This window comes from Dysidea avara, chromosome 15 (genome assembly GCF_963678975.1).
Source record: "Dysidea avara chromosome 15, odDysAvar1.4, whole genome shotgun sequence".
NCBI classification, from domain to species: domain Eukaryota; kingdom Metazoa; phylum Porifera; class Demospongiae; order Dictyoceratida; family Dysideidae; genus Dysidea; species Dysidea avara.
This window is the reverse complement of record NC_089286.1, coordinates 8,745,652-8,766,798: the sequence shown is the minus strand read 5'-3', so window position 1 is coordinate 8,766,798 and position 21,147 is coordinate 8,745,652. Positions and strand designations below refer to the sequence as shown.

The 21,147-nt window shown below is 37.1% G+C and overlaps 3 long non-coding RNA genes across 5 annotated transcripts in view; 1 reads left to right on the top strand and 2 right to left on the bottom strand.

Annotated features, from left to right (window-relative positions):
• Positions 1–16,062, top strand: part of LOC136245651 (uncharacterized) — a 213,321-nt gene extending 197,259 nt beyond the window's left edge. The window contains exons 3-4 of the long non-coding RNA XR_010696038.1: positions 15,036–15,090; positions 15,966–16,062. This is a non-coding gene — a long non-coding RNA (uncharacterized lncRNA). The remainder of the gene's footprint in view (positions 1–15,035; positions 15,091–15,965) is intronic.
• LOC136245592 (uncharacterized) lies at positions 9,605–10,312 on the bottom strand. 3 transcript variants are annotated; one of them, XR_010695973.1, is made up of 4 exons: positions 10,253–10,312; positions 10,113–10,196; positions 9,744–10,063; positions 9,605–9,691 (listed from the first exon to the last, which is right to left on the bottom strand). It is a non-coding gene; the product is annotated as an uncharacterized lncRNA (long non-coding RNA). The 3 variants fall into 3 exon arrangements; XR_010695971.1 differs by having other exon boundaries at positions 9,744–10,196; XR_010695972.1 differs by lacking the exon at positions 10,253–10,312 and having other exon boundaries at positions 10,113–10,241.
• LOC136245037 (uncharacterized) lies at positions 11,983–12,439 on the bottom strand. The gene is made up of 3 exons (XR_010695703.1): positions 12,298–12,439; positions 12,181–12,243; positions 11,983–12,123 (listed from the first exon to the last, which is right to left on the bottom strand). It is a non-coding gene; the product is annotated as an uncharacterized lncRNA (long non-coding RNA).
• Positions 16,063–21,147: the final 5,085 nt, after the last annotated feature.

The following is a 21,147-nucleotide window of genomic DNA, read 5'->3' as shown; positions in this document are numbered from 1 at the left end:
TAGTAGCTGTCTATCATGGAATGGCATCATTACCAACACTATCGCTTGTGTAGCGAAATAGATGAAGACAGCTCTCCTCTAGGATGAGGGAGGCCCTTGTTTTTAAAAGACTGCAGCAAAGACATATGCTTGACACGCCAATGGCCAAGCCTTGATCCAGATGGCCAGAAAACAGTTAACTTTTTTCTTTCTTTTTTTTCCCGGACTTGATGGACTGCCCTTGACAACCACCCCCAGCACTGATGGCATGTGCTGGTCAACTGAATAAAAGGTCTAACAAGAAAGACAAGGCCCAAGCATTATTCAACTTCTCTAATATTACATTGGTAAAATTTTTTGCGTAATTCATTTTCATTGGATGCTAGCTTTGACGAAATATTTTTAACAGTTTATAAATATAGAAATACGGTATCTAACTATTATGAAACTCTTGAAGTTATGATTTGGGCCATTACCACCATTTCTATGTAAAGAACTTATGGAACCTCGTATATTTCCACCAGGATACACTACATGGGCAAATTTTAGATGAAGCTCATAGCAGTGTGTATTATGGCTTCTCAAAGAACCTTTATGGCTCAAGCAGTGTTGGGGCAATTACTTTTTAAAAGTAACTAGTTACATATTACATATTACTTGCAACTAAACTATTTAGTTACAGTTACATATTACCCATAAAATAAAGTAACTATAATAATATTACTTATTATATTACTTTGTGTCCACAGCCTTAAGCTGTCACATGTGAAAATACCACCTTATCACATGACATGATTTTGTTGTTGGACAATGTGCAAATCTTGGTTATAAGTAAGAAGCTGGTGAATAAGCTTCATTCAGTAGGTTTTGTTACTTCATTGTGGCTAGGCGTTACTCAATGGATAACTAACGAGATTAGTAACTTTGTTACTTGTAGTAATAATATTACGTAATGTTAGACTCGTTACAGTGACTATATTACTTAGGTAATGCGTTACATTTGTAAATAAAGTAACTTGAGTTATATTACCTGTTTTTATAGCATATTTTGTTATATTAGTTACCACAAAAGTAATAATTATTATGTAACGTGTTACATAAAGTAACACGCTACCCCAAACATTGGACTCAAGTTTGCTATTTGCAATTGCACTGATTATCTTTGAAGTTAATGTACGTACATGCTTGCATGGTTATTTATTTTTGTATACTCCTCAACACTTCCTTGCCATGCCCACACAGGCATTAATCACTAAACCTGCTTTAGTGGTCGCATGTGACTAAGAATTCATTTTAGTAGCTTATTATCTCAATGAAGCAATATTGTGACTATATTACTACTAACATGACCAAGCATAATGGATGCGGCTAACGATGATTATCATATATTGTGAAGATACAGTTATATATGCTGTTCAATTGACACTAAAGTGACAATCAAGACACCAGATCACTCACAAAAAGATTGATATATCTAATGGTTTTTACTTTTAAAACCCAAAGCAATTTTCAAAGGCTCATATCTTAGAAATGCCTTGAGCAATTAAGCTCAAATTTGGTATGTAGATTACTGAACCGAAAGGCATCACGGAGTGTGAAAATTGCATTTTTGTTTTTCCTGTCAATATGCACACTGGTGTACCATGCTGGGAAAATTCAATTTCACATCCTTAAAAAATTCAGTGGAAGCTTAGTTCTTTGAGATACAAAAGCCATTGGGATTAGACCAAGCAGTGCAATTAGAACGATGGCCATAATGCTCTATTATATTGTGATGACTGTTCTATTAGAGTTTATTCTGATGACTGCTCTATTAGAGTATCTCGATCTTTTATTCAAGTAGCTGAAAAGTGGTCCGGCCAATGGTCCAGCCCTGGTGTGTCTTGATTTATATGTTAAGACTGTGTGCATGTTCTTTGAAGGTATGGTATATATACTAAACTAAAGCTTCTATGCTGTTTATTACCCAACAGCATTTTTAGGCGTGCCATTTTGTTTCTGGGATCTCTATATACTATATATTACTGTATGATATTGTCAAACCTGTATAAGTACTGTCAAACCTGAATAATTCGATGTCTGCTTCCTGACCAAAGTGTCATAGCAGCGCCAACAAAACTGCACATGTAAACAATCACAGTAACCTGAAACAGTGGCGGATCTAGAAATTCTCAGAGGGGGTTTCAGGTTTATACATCTGGGATATTCTTACATGGGCATTAGTGGAAATCACTCAACAAGTGTGTGAAGTACACTCCAACTAGGGGGATCTGGGGCATGCCCCCACAGGAAATTTGAAAAAATTAGCCTTCTGAGATAGCAATTTTGATTAAATAACACTATATAAAATATATGAATTACTGCATGGTGTTATTATCATCCAACTCTAGCAGTTGCAATTCTAAAAACTGACATTCAGAGGGCAAAGCAAATTAAACCAACTGAATGCCCCCCCCCCTCCCCAGGAAAATCTTGACATTTTAGCCTTATTTGGTGCTGAACTTGTTGAATAAACATTGTAAGTGATCATACATGTTAAAAGAATGCTCATTATTTAATGCGAGTCCATCCTTAGTGGACTCTACATACATTTAGTTTAAAAACTGTTTCAAAAGTGCATAAATGTAACTAGCTAGCTAATAATACGCTATACACTGCTGTTCCTGCAGCTTATTTCACTAGTCTAATGTTACTGCATGAATGATTTAGAAGCTAGAAATTGAAACTAACTTATTACACCTCCTTGTCTTCGTCTCCTTTCACTCATCTATACTTGTACACAACTCTTTGTACTCAGGCCTGACTCTTCAGATAATCGTATGGCTTAATTCAGCCACCAATTGCAATTTATCACCTACAACCGACTTAACACCACTTTTCGTCTATCACTTTAGGTCATTTCACCCCAACACCTAAAGAATATCTGTGCTGTTGCTCACAATTCAATGTTGCAGATGTAAAAAGTAGACTGGATTCCTCCTTCCTCTTTTGCCCCCGCCTAAAATTTGGATCACGTGATGCTGTGCGTTAAATAGAAACCACCAAAATTGTTTGGATCACGCGATGTAATCATTGAACTTATACCAATATCAACTGCTGATTTACAACGATAATATTACGCTACCAAGGTATGCACTACTTGTCTCTTGTTCATAATAACAAAATCGGGTGGGCGCCGCTCTCTTATGGAAATTTTGGTGGGTACGTGCCCACCCAGGCCCACCCTTGGCTACACCACTGGAGTAGACCATGACAGTAAAACAATAAGAAGTGTTATATCCCTACTGTGCTCAAGATGCCATAACGGAAATGCACATGCAAGTATGCCATGAAACATCTATGGTTTTTTCATGAAATGTTAAATCTTCCCTATGAAATGTACCATGAAAGTCAATTCATGGTATACAATGGGTTGTTTCATGGGCCATGAAATGCGTTTCCAGATCAGATTATCATGGTACTTTCATGGCATTGCAGAGATTTCATGGGTGCAGTACCCATGAAATGTTAAAATTCATGGGATAAACCATAGGTATTTTCATGGGTATTTCATGGTTATTTTCATGGCAATTTCATGTACTGTATCTGGTTGTGACAGTAGGGATCATACAACACTTCTTACTGTTTTACTGTCATGGACTACTCCAACTTGCTTCAGTACTTTTTATCGATGTGCTATGGTCCCTGCTCTAGTTGAAATTCCAAATTTTGTTGTGTACTTGTTTGTTAACTTTTGTAAATAATTTATTATGACTGGTGAATGGGTGAACCCACGCATACCGCATCTGAAATGGCACCGCGCACCCGAGCTATATCAATTATCGTCTGAAAAGTGAAGTATCCATTACGCTTCGTTGTCAGCTATGTTCAACCCGTTACACAGCATTTCGAATTAAGAACTTTCCCGGAAGCACCTCTACAATCTACGCATACCAAAAGAAATGGTGCCACGCCCCAATTTTATTAATTATCATCTGAAAAGTGAAGTATCCATTATGCTTCGCTGTCGGCTATATTCAACCCGTTACACAGCAATACGAATCAAGAACTATTTGAAAAGTACCTCTGCAATTAAAATAGCCACTATGAAAAATACGGATGATTTCCGTTTCGAAGGGAAGCCATCACATGCTCGCACCAAATCGACACCTTTCCCTGTCAACAAAGATGAATGGGACACAAAGGAGGACACTGGTAAGTCCATGAAGAATGCATTGTACGTACTTCGGTATGCCAAAAGGCACCTGTCGGGCCAAAGCAACATCGAACCATATGGAAACAATTTTGCGACACCAATGAATATTCTATTAGAGTATGTAAATACAGTCTTCATGGATTTCATTGATATACACAGCACCTTCAGAATTTTTGTGTGTATAGACACTTAGTAAAGTGCTATATACATCATATGGACCAATGAATTTGCTTTAATAATGAATAACATTTAAGAAACCAAATATGTCATACCTGTCTCATTGAGTGGTATGAATATACTTAACAGTTGTAAGGATTTCATTGCCTGAATAAGTAAGTAGCTAGCTGACTACTAAAGAAGGCAACCAGAGCAAGTACAATTGTTTCTGATATACAATAACAATTATTTGGAAGTTCTCTAATAAAGCAGTCAGCCAGGTTTGGATTTAAGTTTTTTACAGTAAACAGTGATCACTTGAAGAAAAATTGAAGGGTTTGCCTTGAAGACAATTATTATGTGCACTGTATGAGTTAATGAATTCCCTTTAACAATGAATTATGTTAAAGAAAACTAATGTACATAGAAAAGGCTTACTGTCACATATTGAAATATGAACATAATTGCACTTGTAGGGATTTCATTGGTTAGATAGGCAACTGATCAACAACTAAAGACGTTTGTACATCAATCATCTCTCAGAATAACTATCTCTGTTATATATATATTACAGAAAGATTTTCAAACACTCTAATAAAGTAGTCTGTCAAATTTTTGCATTAAATTGTTCCATATGCAATAAAAAGATCAAGCCTGTAGTCTTAGCCGTTATCGAGTTACGCTTGTCTGAAGGTATCAGTCAGTTACTTACTTACTCAGTCAGCCTGTAGAAAATTCCATTGAATAAAAAAATTTAAAATTCCATAGCAACTTGTTGAAAGCGTTTCAGGTCGATCTGAAAGTTTGGTTTTACGTCACCAATACTGCCTCATCGTCGTAAGGGAAAGTTGAGGCTGGTTTTTGGGTGATATTATTTTGTGGGCCACGCCTACTCCTTTGTGGTCCCTACTATACAGTTACTATCGTACTGTATGATACAAGCGAAACCTTTAGAATTAGTAATCAGCTTTAAATCATTAAAACGATATGTTTTTAGAGGCGTTTGTTGTATATGAAGAGCCCGCTTCCGACTCTTGATGGGGTGATACTAAGATGGGATTAAATGATTAACTAGGTCGTTAGCAAGTAATATAGCGAACATGAATTGCGCACTTGGTTGCTGGTCTACAAGCTAGGTAGTTTCACTCACCTGCACCCACTCTGTAAACTGATTTTGGGTGTACGTCTTATTTTCAGAGGGGGTTCAGCTGAAACCATTGCAACCCCCTGTATTTGCCACTGTGAAACTTCTATATTGATAACAAGTCTTACATAGATTGGCTGACATCAATGAATTTACCATCTCTTTTGTACAGGCACAGACGTGGTGACTTAATATTTCTTTTCAAGATGTTGAATGGTTACTTCAATCTGGATCACTCCAACTTTTTCACTCTATCCCACAATACACAAACTAGAGGTTATGCATATAAATTACTTAAGTCCCCTGCCCACCATTCATGTTGGGTCAACTATTTTGGTACTAGAGTAATTAATGACTGGAACAATTCTTACAAGTGATATTGTAGGAAATTCTTCATTAAATAGTTTTAAATCAGTTACTTTTATGACTATAGATTTATGTTAATGTAATAATTATATTCATAGTTAATTTTTGTTTATTGCATCTAATTTATGTATGTATATGTATGTAATTGAATGGGTGTACAGGCTTCTAAGCCTCAACCCAAATCACATCATAATCATAATCATTACTTAATTGCAGTCAGAATAAAATTTAGCAATCACAGCAATGTCTACAGTAATTATTCAATACCAATCGGTAACTTGAAAAATAGCTCCCAGAGGCGTAACCAGACATGTTAGGAGGCAAGGCAAGCCTGGTTGCTCTATTAGGGTAAATGGTAAGCGACTGCTCTATTAGAGGACTACATCTTTTATTGTAATAAACAATCTTCACACCAACTCAGTTTCTAAATATTTACTGAGGCAGCTGTTGTAATGTAGTATTGTATAATTCATAATTTTAATTTAGTTATGTACCATAATATTGTGTGATTGTGTAGTGCTGCCTGCCTACTGAGTAATTAATAATAAAGAATAAATTTATTATTATTACTTTAATTTTATCACAGCAAAATATACGTACAAATACATTGCTGGTATACAAAAAGAACCTGACTCTAACCAAGAGTGTAAGTTAATGTAAAAAATTGCCAGCTAGCTATGAGACACACAAAGCAGCAATATGTGCTGCAGCCTTAGGATTACCTAACCTAATTTCAAGGACTTAGACTTAATGACTTATAGCTGATAAGGTGTAACAGATTTATATACTAAAGAATAAAATTTAATTGTTCTAATCAATAAGAATATGGCTCTCCACTAAACACAACTCAGTGGAGACAGCAGGGTGCACCTTAGTCTGGCAGCGCCCGCCCCTTCGCATATAGAGGAAGGGTCTGGTCACTCTAGCATTCAAAATTTGTAGCGTGTTACCGAAAACAGGTAACACCAATCAGATTACGTTGTTGGTAATTACTAAATATTTCTGACGTTTGTTTTGGAGTTACCATAGATACCATAATGCGTGAAAGAGTTTTCGTGAAGATGCGATATGATTGTGGCTGCTTGTAGTCGCCAATAGGATGTTCTTTAAAAGAACTAAAGATGGAGGTAGTGAAAGAGCCTTGTAGTTAGAATTGATGTACTCGTAAAGCTGCCTAATCAATATGGAAAGAATCTCGGTTACGTTAGCAGCCTTTCATTAATCTATCTCGAGAACTGCTTACTTTGTGTGGCTGTTAGACGTGCCATTCTTGTGACATCATTGTTTAATTGCATTCCATTGTTACAACGTAATGCTAGAGTGACCAGACCCTTCCTCTTTATGGGAAGGGGCGGGCGCTGCCAGACTAGGTGCACCTTTGATTGCTCGGCTGCTCCCACGAATAGCCAGTACAGCAGAACGCAGTAGTTCGGCAGACCAACCTTTTTCGTGAGCCACACCCACTTTAAATATGTGTTAATCGTAATCATACTATTTGTAATTACGGTATGTTAGGTATGTGCAAGCCACACCCACTTGCAGGAAATGTACGTATCTTAATTGCTATCTGTAAACCGGTTTACGTGGAACTTGACTAATAATAAACCTTATACCTGCTTAGTTTTTATATAGCCACCTTGTACTTAGCTAATACGCTAGATGAGCACTCAAAACATAGCGCCTCAGTTTAAAGTGATCCGGGTCACTTTCGGGTCCGGGTCAGCTAGAGACCTGGTTTCAACGCTGAGTCAGACCACTTTCTTTCCGGGACAACTTTTTTTCCACTGAATTCAATAATAAATAATCAATACTAATCACAAAATTGCTATACTAATGTCCAAACCAAACTAAGGCTGGAGATGCCCCTCAATCATCGAGGGGTCGGGGAGATGTCCAGGCGAAGATCGGCAACCACACAAACACAAAACAGCTGAGTGCATCAAAGAAAACCAATAATTATGGTATCGAAGCCAGCAAACTTTCTTTCCAACCCAACATGAACTGGGAAAAAGAATACACTGCGATTGCACGTATACTCTTTTAGAGTCCTGCAATTATTAGGTAGCACGCATATGATGCGAGACTAGCTAGGTGACATACAGTATCAAAAAGTTTTGAACTTTTATATTGCCGTACTTTACTATTGAAAAGCACACGCCCCAAAAAATATGTACAAACCAACTAATACAGATGGATATTTACTCACATACCCTTTGGGAATACTCCACGTGAATTTCACGTTTGTAGCAGCAGTAGACTGACAGGGTGGTAGACTGATATTCTGTTTCCGCCACTGATTCATCAGTTCAAATGAATTGGACCATAGATATACGACTCTTAATAGGGATTGGAAAAGGCGTGACTGAAAAGTGACGCGCTCAGTACTGTATACAATTGACGTCACTGCATGGTTAGATATGGTTAGTTAATAAGCATCAACACGGTTTCAGGCCTTCCCATTCCTGTCAAAGCCAGCTACTGCTACTAACCGATGATATTCTTAAAGCTATGGAAGAAAGAAGCAAGTAGATCTGATCTTTTTAGATTTTTGCAAAGCCTTTGATAAAGTGCCACATAGACGGCTATTAAACAAACTAAAGCACTATGGAATTACTGGTAACCTTGTTAAATGGATAGAGCAATGGCTGACTAAAAGAAACTAACAAGTAACTCTAGAAAATCATGTGTCAAGTAAAGTCTGGAGTTCCACAAGGAACCGTATTGGGACCTCTCATGTTTTTGTTGTACATTAATGACATTGATGAAAATATTTCTTCAACTGTTCGACTATTTGCTGATGATTGCGTTATGTATAGGATAATTGATTCCTTAGAAGATTCACTGTGCCTTCAAAGAAACCTCAGTATCATTCTTAACTGGACTAAAAAGTGGCAGATGCAATTGAACATTGACAAATGTGTAGTATTAAGGTGTACAAGATCAACATCTCCCATTAATTATGACTATAATTTAAATGACGAAACTCTTCAATTAACAGAACAACACCAATACCTGGGACTTATTTTTCATGAAAGCATGCAATGGTCGCATCATATTCAAGCTATGTGCATTAAAGCAAACAGATCCTTAAATTTTCTTCGGCGCAACTTAAGTAAATGTAGTAGTAATGTCAAGCAAAATGCCTACATTACCATCATAAGACCATTGTTAGAGTATGCAGCTTGTGTCTGGGACCCTTATCATGAATACTTAATATATGACATAGAAAAAATCCAACGACGTGCTGCAAGATGGGTCCTTTCTGATTTTAGTTGGTACAGTAGTGTGTTGAACTTCCTTGAATGGCCAACCCTACAAGAGAGAAGACACATTAATAGGTTAAGCCAATTTCACAAAATCGTTCATCAACTTACTCTTTCCATACAGCTACCATCTTATTTCTTACCAACTCAGTATCCAACTAGACAGCTCCATCAACATCGATTTATAATCCCAGTCAGTTCCACTGTATCATATCAGAAAAGCTTCTTTCCGAATACTTTAAGAGAATGGAACACTTTACCTAACAACTTTATTGAAGAGCAATCCACAGAAATTTTTACCAACCACCTTGTCATCACACAATAAATAATTTTATGTATGCATGTATATGTTAAATGTTTTTTTTTGTCTGTAATTACCTGGGTCAATTATCAGCTGTGCTGTCTCGACCCAGTATATAATCATAATCATAATCATAATCATAGTCTGGCGCGGCCGCCCCTTCACAAATAGGAAGGGTCTGGAGACTAGCATAGTGACCACCAAAAACAAATAGACATCATCCTATTAGACTTTTCGAAAGCATTTGACACAGTACCACACCAGCGACTACTAACCAAATTAAGATTCTATGGAATTAATGGTAATAGTTACAATTGGATCCAAACTTGGCTTACTCACCGCTCCCAGTGTGTTGTGTTAGATAGCGAATCCTCAAGTCCAGTACCGGTGCTTTCTGGAGTACCACAAGGCACAGTGCTCGGACCATTAATGTTTCTGTTGTACATTAATGACATTACTAAAGATATCAACTCACCACTCCGCTTGTTTGCTGATGATTGTCTACTTTACAGAGTTATTAACAGTGCAGAAGACGCCAACATGCTTCAAGAAGACCTGAATAGGTTATCAGAATGGGCAAACACCTGGCAACTTAGATTCAATGTTAGTAAATGTACTGTCATACGTTGTACATGATCCTTGACACCATTCAATCACGTCTATACCCTCAATAATCACATCTTAAATCTATCTGATCAACATACTTACTTGGGAGTAATCCTTAATACATCACTATCTTGGTCACCACACATTTCTAGTATTGTTACTAAAGCATCTAAAACACTTAATTTCCTGAAACGTAACTTAAACAAATGTTCAGAACAAGTTAAAGAATCTACTTATCTAACAATGGTCAGGCCACAACTAGAATATGCATCTGACGTCTGGGACCCTCACCAAACTGGAGATTTATTTATTTATTTATTTTAATACTTTTTAATGCAGTTCAGGACTGCATTAAAGGTCAGTGGGTAATAGATACCCACTGCCAAAGAAACATACATACAATACAGAGCAATAACTAATAATTACAACTGTTAGTTACTTATAATTACAGTAGATAGCTAGAGTTTGTTAAAATTGGTAGAAATTGGCGCTCTAGAGCAGCGGTGGCAAGGGCACAAAAGGTGAAATGTACAAGCTCTCTCAGGGTTGAAGTTATTAGTAAAATGCGACCATAAGTAGTTAGTTAAACGATATTTAATTGTGTTGGTATATAGTGAAAGATCAATGACTGGTAAGTAATTGTATAGTCTGGCTATCCTGTTAAAGTAGAAATGATGTTGTGTTACTGATGATGTCCTTGGATGATTCAGTTTTTGGTTAATCCCAGATCTGGTGTTGCCTCTTGCAAAAGTAATGTAGTTGTAGATGTTAAAATTATCAGTAGGTGACTTTAATGATTTTATTAGAAACAGTATATCTTGGAGTTCGTAGTGATACATGAGAGGCAGGAGATGCAGTTGTTCCAGTCTGAGTTTGTATGAGGATGTATAATCGTTAAGAATATATTTAGTGGCTCTTCGTTGAATGCGTTCTAGTGCAGTAATGTCTCTTATTAGTTGAAGCCTCAATAGTTGTGAACAATATAATAGTTGTGATCTGACTAGTGCTAGGTATAGACGTTTCTTTGCCTCAGCACTGTTAACCTGGAATGTTCTTCTGATAAGTCCTAAGGTTTGGTAAGCTTTCGTACATATGTTGTTATAGTGTGCTGACCAGCTGAAGTCAGATGTGAATGTTACTCCAAGATCTTTATGCTGTGCTAGACATTTAATAGGATTTCCATTGATGGTGTATGTAGGGGGGACTGTTGTAGTCGAGAAGAAACGTAAATGAATAAATTTGGATTCGTGGAAAGGTAAGTCAGTCAGGGTGCTCCAATTAGAAGCTCTGTTGATATCAGTTTGTAACTTTGTAGTATCTTCACGAGATCTAATTGCATATAGAAGTTTGGTGTCATCAGCGTATATAAAAGGAGTTGCAAATTGAATGAATTCGGGTAGGTTGTTAATGAAAATGACGAATAACAAAGGTCCTAAGACACTTCCTTGGGGCACCCCTGAATGTACATAACATAATTCTGACAGTGAATCTCCTATCTTGACACATTGATAGCGATTATGTAGATATGCTTCAAACCACTGTCTTGCTTTACCAGTTATTCCAAAGGTTTGTAATTTGCCAAGTAAGTGGTGGTGAGAGACAGAGTCAAAAGCTTTCTTGAAATCCATGTATACTACATCCACTTCACATTTGTTAGGTTCAAAGACTTTTTCTGCAAATACTAGTAGCTGCTGTAACGTAGATCTTCTAGGAAGGAAACCAAACTGATGTTTGGTGGATTGTTCTCTGACACGATTAATTAGCTATATTATTATACACAATTCTTTCTAGAACCTTCGATAAAATACATAACAGTGAGATGGGTCTGTAGTTGCTCACAGAACTTTTGTCCCCAGATTTGTACACAGGAACCACACAATGAGTGCGCCAGTCAAGAGGAATAAAACTGCATGATATACTCGTGTGAAAAAGATGGCAAATTATATGAAGTAGTGGCCCTGCACAGGAGATATTGTAGAGCTAGAAAAAATACAACGAAGAGCAGCACGCTGGGTAATGAATGATTATGGTAGACTTAGTTCTGTCACCTCAATGTTAAATCAGCTTTCATGGCCAACTCTCCAGACTCGCCGCAAATTATCTCGACTACAAACTTTGCACAAAATTTTTTACCGACAAATATCACTTACAATTCCTCCATACTACCTACCAACATCACGATCCACGAGACAGTACCATCCACTGCACTACATCTTACCACATGTATCTACCACTGCACACCAAAATAGTTATTTTTCAAGAACAATTAATGATTGGAACTCCTTACCAGCAGATCTTGTTGAAGTTGCAGATGCTGACATTTTTAGAACTGGACTACAATCATTATTGTAATTGTGTTACATGTATTCGGGCAAATCTGAGCACACCAGCAGGGCTGACTGCTCAGTAATAATAATAATAATAATAATAATAATAGTGTACTTGTGCGAATGGAATGTAATTAGTGGGAGAGACGTGGTTTTCCGTAATTAGATTGCACCATTATCGTTAGTCATTGTGATATTCATACCCAGTGGAACGCTCAAAAAACTTACCGCTTCTAACCTACAAGACTACTTAACGTACTCTTTGTACTTTTTTAATATGCCATCCTTATTCCTTCACGATGAGTTGTTCTAATTGAACAAGACTCGAGACAAGCAAAACATAAGCCATAGTTTGCCGCCTATCAAGTTAGCCAAAACGGATATCCACGTCACTAAATGAGCAGGCAAGCGATTTGATTGGACGCACCAGTTTTCGGTAAGTTCGCACAAGTTACACAATGCTAGAGTCCCCAGACCCTTTCTATTTGCGAAGGGGCGGCCGCGCCAGACTAGGTTAGATACGAGGCACGTTTCGCTTGTTACCGCTATTAAGAGCATGAAAAGACTAACATTTCTCTTTATTGTAGACTATCAGTTCTATGGCATTAGAGGCAAGATTTTACAATGGCTAGAGTCTTTCTTGAGCAATCGCTACCAACAAGTTGTCGTAGATGGTTCCTTTTCTAATTATTGTAAAGTCACATCAGGAGTACCACAAGGCTCAGTTTTGGGTCCTACCTTGTTCTTACTGTACATAAATGATATAACTGAGGGTATTAGTAGCCAAATGAAACTCTTTGCAGATGATTGCTTAATATACAAAGTTATTCACAGTTCAACAGACCATCAAACACTCCAACAAGACTTGACAATACTGTCAAAGTGGGCAGATAAATGGCAAATGGCTTTTAACATCAGCAAATGTAAGATAATGCAAATTTCTAATCACCATAACAAAAGTTTATTTTCGTATGTAATGAATGGCACCTCACTGGCAGTTACAGAACAACATTTGCATCTTGGAGTAAAGTTACATCACAGACTTTCATGGAAGCCACATATAGATTACATCTGCAATAAGGCAAACAGAGCTGTTGGTTTTTTGCGACGAAATCTACAGCATTGTCCTAGCCATCTACGTGAGCTAGCATATAAACAATTTGTCTTGCCTATTTTAGAGTATTGTTCCCCAATATGGGATCCATATCACCAAACCAACACAAATCAAGTAGAGATGGTCCAACATAGAGCTGCTCGTTTTGTCACAGGTCAACCATGGAGACGAAATAATAGAGACAGCATCACTAACATCCTTGAAAACTTGCAATGGCCTACACTACAAGAACGTCGCAAATCAGCTAGACTAGTTTTACTGTATAAAGTACTACATGATTTATTAATTATACCGAACTGTTATCTCCCATTTAAATCTACTGTATTACGGACCCGACACTCACACAACTTTAAACTAGTACCTTACCAACCAAGAATTGATGTATATAAATATTCGTTCCTCCCAAGAACTGTACCAGAATGGAATAGATTAGATGCTGAGATTATTGAGACTGACTGTGTTGAAGAATTTAAGCAAAAATTAGCCCCTTTTATGTATATGGTTAAGTAACTTATCGTAATTGTATATATTTTTATAGGTTATTATTGTAATTGTACATATGTATATAATTAAGTAACTTGTCGTAATTGTACATACTTATATAGTTAAGTAACTAATTGAAATTGTACACATGTAATTGCACATCAGCATTATACCCCTGGAGGGTCCTGCTGATTAACAATAAATAATAAAAAAAAAAAATAATAATCAGTGTAGGTTTAGTAGAATATGAAAGTTCTAATTATTATTAATTATAGCAATCGGTACCCTACAGGGTTTTAACGTTAATGTACACGGTAGCTACATAGCTACACATAGTTAAGTGCCTATAGTTTAAGTTACAATAACAATTGGTGCTAAGTCACAATAAGTGCTAAGTTACAATAAATGCTAAGTTACAATAGGTGCTAGGTTACACTGAGTGCTAAATTACACTAGTAAGTGGTTAGGTACAATAAGTGCTAGATTACAATGAGTACTAAATTACAGTGGGTGCTAAATTACAATAAATACCATATCAGACAATTCAATGTATTTTAATGTCATTCAGCTACAGTATGAAAATGTACCGTTTGTTCAATTAGAATTTTAAAAATAAAACTGATTCTAAAAAAAACCTGTTAATTTTAGCAACTTTTATATGCTCACCTGTATAGCACATATATCATATAGGGGGTGGGTGGGTGGGTGGGAGGGAGGGTGCGGAGGGGTGGGTGGGTGGGTGGGTGGGAGGGTGCGGAGGGGAGGGGCGGTGGGCACAAGAAGTGGTTGACAGTGAAAAAACAGTCTATAAGTATCGTACAACTGTTTAAATATATACGTTCTTTGATATTGTATATGCATTAGTTTGCCAGTGATAGGTATAAACGGCAAAAAGAATGTAATGAATTGTCCGCCCACGCCCACGCCCAATTTGCGCCTTCGTTAAATTGGCCTTGCTCAAAGACGATTAAATGTCTATGACATAGTTTTCTGTATAAATACTTTGGTTTGTTTATCATGCTGTAATATTGTGCTGCTGTGTTATGCTATAATAATATTAATGCTTATATTATTTAATGATGTTTGTTTCTATTACTTTAGTGCACGGTGGGAGGTGGAAGCGTCCATGATGACGATTGGGCAATGAGCAAATAAGGTGAGTGTATGCTTTGTAGAAAGAAGCCCACGTAGCTGTGCAGGGCTCATCTTCTGTACAGCTCATCTTCTGTATAGTCTTTCATTATTTTATTTTTCCCGAGGGGTAGCCAACTCCCACGCAAAACACAGAAATGGTGTACCAGAGGGATTGCCAATGCCCACGCAAAGCACCCAAATGGTGTGTACGAGACTCCCAATCTTTATGTATTTTTAAAAGCATTTAGTGAGATTGCTAACTAGTAACTACCTGTACAGTTGTTGATCTACATCTTGTTCTAGTTATTCATGATCGATCATTGTCTACTTTCTCCATTATTTTTACATGATTTTGGATTTAGGATTTGGTTTCTAATATATTTGTGTATTTCTGATTGGATTTCTCACATAGCATACAAGAGTCCCAAGGCATTGGCTACCCCTCGCTTTTTACCAAAAGCCAGTTCATCTCTAGTTGACAAAGATAGTGTGACCATCTAATTATGATATTTCAGTCTAAATTAAATTCTTGATCACAAATACACATTTCCCTTGTTGCTATATGTGGTACACCACAAAATTAACCAATGTAAACAACCATTACCATACCTTGTAGTGTTTTATTTTTATGTGAATATGTATTGAAGTGTGTGTGTAGTGTGTGTTTGTGTGTAGTGTGTGTTTGTGTGTAGTGTGTGTTTGTGTGTAGTGTGTGTGTGTGTGTGTGTGTGTGTGTGTGTGTGTGTGTGTGTGTAGTGTGTGTCTGTGTGTGTGTGTCTGTGTGTGTGTGTGTGTGTGTGTGTGTGTGTGTAGTGTAGTGTGTGTGTGTGTGTGTAGTGTGTGCGTGATAAAGATTTTTTAAATTCACCAATTTAAATGTGACTGTTTTTTCCACAGGTTTATATGTTGGAGAACTGCAAACAACTGACTTGAAATTTTTATAATGACCATTTAAAAAAAAATATTTATTTGATTACATGTACAAAATACAAAGATGTATCACGTGATCAAAACAGTTATTAGCATGATGTACAAGGACTATTGACCATTGAAAAGTTGATGAATTAAACATTCAAGAACGGAATGCTTTTCCATTGCAACTCGCCCACGCAATGGAGCGCGCGCGTCACTAATAATCAGTGCTCAGCCGGGGTATGCGACTATTGGATTGAGATGGTGATTTTTATAAAATTATTTGTACCGTGTAAAATGTTCGTCACGAACGGTGTAGCTAGCTGAAGTATTCAAGAAAGGATAGATCTAACCTGGTATAACCTGGAATCGTTAAAAAGTTGCGCCTGGATTGTTGGGGTGAGCCAATATTTTCATTGCCAATGGTTCTATGTGTAATGTTAAACCCCCTACTTTGTACCATGAAGAAGGCCGTATTAAGCTGTTACATTTTACGTGAAAGTAGATGTCATGCTGGTCATTCCTGCTAGAACCTGGAAAAGGTTAAAAAGTTATCTGGCGCTCCATTATTATCCATAACAGAGCCTTGAAAACCTGCTTCCAGTGTAGACGCGTGTATCTTGTCAATAAAATTTTTTTTATTAAAAGTCGCTTAATTGTTGGATATGCTAAGTTACAATAAATGCTAAGTTACAATTATAAAGTAGGAGTAGTTAATTGTTTAAATATTTCAAGATCAATGGTAGATAGATTTGGGATACATAGATCGTTCCAATGGGGAATAGTTCTGGGTATAGGAATGAATAGAGATACGTGTTTACTAAAGATGGTATATGATTAAACTTCTGATCGTGATGGGTTCAGGTAGCATTTTGATTTAGACTAATGATGGCAGACAGTAATTTGGGACCAGTGATAAATGATTAACTATCTTGTGCAATAAGTGCCTTGGTGCCAACTAACTATCTTGTACAACTATCTTCTCTAAGTTTGAGCAATACAAGATGCTTTGGTGGAAGTCACTGACTGGCCTTTCCCACAGAAGAAACTCGTCATATCGTGCCGTTTCGGTATCACTTCTACACCAAGGTACGTTTCTGTTCCTGTAGCAGCTGTGTAAACCTTCTGGTATCGACGATACGTGGCTTTTTATAACCCCATTGGTCATTAGAATTGAACAGTATGGTTTGTAAGCCACACCTCTAATTTAAATGCTGCATATTTCCTTGGTTACAACTTGGCTGGGTGTTGTTGTACCGTCATGTTTCTGTTCTCCTAACTCTGCACAGCTGCTGTCTAGCATGTAATAGTTGTAACGCTGGTGGGGGTGCATTGCCTGATATGTATGCACGATTCCTGAGGGCATGTGGTGCCCGAGGGCGAGTCCATACATATCAGGGCAATGCACGACTTCCAGTGTGCTACTTTGAAGGCACTTTTTAAAGTAGTTTTTAGCCTTTAAAGTTACTTTTAAAGTAGTCTTATGCTGCTAAATTCACTTTGTAAGTTAAATGCCTTTGATGTGGTTGAAGGTTGCCGGCCTTTAATGTGGGGAGTTAGTAAAACACGGAATATGGAATAACGGAATTGCGGAATAACAAAATAAGCAAAACTTATCTTTTACAGATTGTACAAATAGTTATATGCTCTATAGTAATTATACTTATTTACCTTGTAACAGCTCTGCATGGCACACCACGGCGATGGATAGAACAGCAGCTGGTGAGCATTAAATGGGATGGGCACACAACCAATCACCCTAGAAAGATCTACCTTCGCTAAACTTACTTACCTACACTCTTGATTCAAACCTGAAGAGTTTTGAAATCCAGTTAAAAATACACAATCATTGGACTTCCCTACTGAACTCTAGTGTGACTCTATAAATTCGGTCGTATGCACATGAAGGGCAGCTAGTTTAACCTAAGAATAGAACTAGGTCTTGGCGTTTTGTAGCTATATCAACTAAGGAATATAGATAAGTAAGTTTAGCGATAGTGGACCGTTCTAGGATGATTGGTTGTGCGCTCATCCCATTTAATGCTTGCCCAGCTGCTGTTTATCCATCACCGTGGCATGCCATGCAGAGCTGTTGCAAGGTGTAAATAAAGTATGATAGCTATAGAGCATATAACTATTTGTACAATCTGCAAAAAATAAGTTTTGCTTATTTTGTTCCGCAATTCTGTTATTCCGCATTTTACTAGCTCCCTTTGATGTGGCCTGGTATTTGTCCAGGATCCTTTGTGGTGGTTGAATATATCATTATGGTTACTATATCAAAGTTTCATATTAACTCTTACTATAACACTAGTACTTGCTATTTAAGGTTTTCAAAATGTATAAGAAACCTTATCACCAAGTAGAGGTAGCTATATACCGATAATCGGATCGGCTACAATATCGGCCACCGATATGGTATTTTTTAACCAATATCGGTATTGGTACAGAACAGCACGAGGACCGATATCGTTACCGATATTTATACAGTAGCAATAGTTTGGGTTATGCACTGGTTTTCTTGTGGTTCTAGCTTATTGTTCACTCTGAAACAAGTGCTACGCTATGAGAAGCCATATAATTACACGCGATTCTAGTGTTTGTTGCTGGAAAGCTTATCGCAGTCTTTACAAATGAAGCAGTTATAGAGTACCTTTGTAATAAAAGAAGGATCACAGGATAACCAAGGAAACTGTACCAGCTTTCTCACAAGCCATTAGACTGCGGAGTAATGCAGAAATATCCGTTTAAGGCTTCATGGGAGTATACATAAAAATGTTTGTAGGTGCCTAATTGTCTGGATTGCACAATAGAAACCCAAGCTGTATACCACCACAGGCAATGAATACATGTACATGTTGTTGTAGGGTAGGTAAATGTACACTTTCGTTTGCTTAAAATATTAATGCAAATATCGGATCGATTATCGGTAATCGGCTTCTTTTGGTTGCATCGATATCGGATATCGGTACATGCCAAAACCCCATATCGGTACACCTCTATCACCAAGAGACAATTTTGATTGTGGGATTCACTTGGTCTCAATTGAGAGCCACAGGAGGCTCAATTGTAAACCATAGGAGATCAAATGTAAAGTGCATCTTGCTCATATAGGTTTATATACTTTTTACAGTAGTCAATAGTAAGAAGCATTAAACTGTACAGTTTGTGGAATGTAGTAAATGAGTTGTCAGCACACTTTGCAGTGCACCAGATGTTGCACTGTTAAGTGTGCCACATCACATTTATAGCATAAAGAATTCCTTTGATCTGAGGTGTGAAAGTGTTACATAACCGTTTGTCTTTCAAGCTTTAATCTAATGTCAAAGCTGTGCAACAAATCTAGTAGGATTGTAGCACACTTCGCTGTTAGGTTCTAAATCACTCTCACTCTCGCAAAACTTATAAAACTTCATTAGGGTACAATTAAATTAGTAGCTATATGATACAAATTACGAAAAATACCTGTAACATTCGAAACAATCCTATTTCTGGTGCGTGACGCCATTTCCAATCCTCATTAGGAGCCGTATATCTATGATTGGACCAACTATATTTTTACGAGTGTAGGCGGTGCTTTAACGTATGAATCTAGAGTTGCAGTTAATTTAATTTGTAGCTCGTTTCAGTGTAGCCATTAACGCCGAGTTATATCCCGACAGATCCAAAATTTATTTAGTAGTGGGACAAGAGGACGAGGAGAATGACGGAGGAAAGCTAGCTATGATGTACGTGAGTTGTGGACGGTGCTTGCAAGTGTGGCTATCAATGCAACACAGTTGAAAGCGTCAATATCAAGCGGCCACTGAATCTATTAACCAAGAAATTGCTGGACTTACAATGATGGATAGTTTAGTGAACAATTTAAGACTGAATGGTATAATTATTGTATTGGGATTGCCAAACATTTGAGTGCATGCATAGTCATTAATTTGTTGTTAATTGCTATGATAACATTATTGACAGAGCTTTGTTGTGGAGGTAATTGTGGTCATACCAGTGTCTCCGTGTGTGTTGTGTTTATGGTTCTGTCGACATTCACACAAAGTGTGACTGTATTGCCATACAAAGGGAAAATAAAGTACGCTTTGATGGAAGATATAGCATATTTCAGCACGGTATGGAATATAAAGCACACTTTTCCCCTTTGAACTTATGGATGGTATCATATTATTGATGTTACATATCTTACATTATCGTACAAGTCTCTATGTAAGCTTTTTCAGTGTTGCGTGCTCATTTTGGTTGATAGTTTGTATTTATGAGATCATAAATCTCCCAGCTCAGAGTTATAATTATCACATTATAATTTATAAACTAAAAAGTTAACATACCAAAACGTTTGTCAAATTTACCATAAAAATTTAATGTAAATATACATATTATTTCATTGTTCAATGCATTTTGTACGCAAACATGTTTTCCAAGCACAACATTTCCTAATGCTTTACATTGTAGAAATTTCTAAAAAAAATGGGCAGAATTAACAATACCTATTAACCTTCAGCTTTTTCTTGTGTTCAATACTCTTTATCACAATTCCACTGGGAAGTGACTGCTCTTGTAGTTTGAAGTCTGGTAATTGAAAATAACTCCCATACATTTCATGCAAGTATTTCAAAAAATTTGGAATCTATAACTAGAGTAGGGACCATAGCACATCGATAAAAAGTACTGAAACAAGCTGGAGTAGTGCACGATATCAAAATCACAGTAAGTGTTATATCTCTACTGTGCTCCAAGATACCATAATAGAAATGTACAGTAGGGATATAACACTTCGTATTGTTTTACTGTGATTTAATATTGTGCACTGCACTACTCCAGCTTGTTTCAGTACTTTTTATTGATGTGCTATGGTCCCTACTCTAGTTATAAATTCCAACTTTTTTGAAATACTTGTTTGTTAACTTTTTTTGTAAATAATATTATTATGGTGACGCATACTACATTTGAAATGGTGCCACGCACCCCAGCTACGCGCACATCCCAGCTATATCGTCTGAAAAGTGAAGTATCTATTAGCTTCGTTGTCAGCTATGCTCAACCTGTTACACAGCAGTACGAATCAAGAGCTGTTCGAAAAGCATCCCTGCAACCCATGCATACCGAATGGGTTGGTGCTGCGCGCCCCAGTTATATAAATTATCGTCTGAAAAGTGAAGTA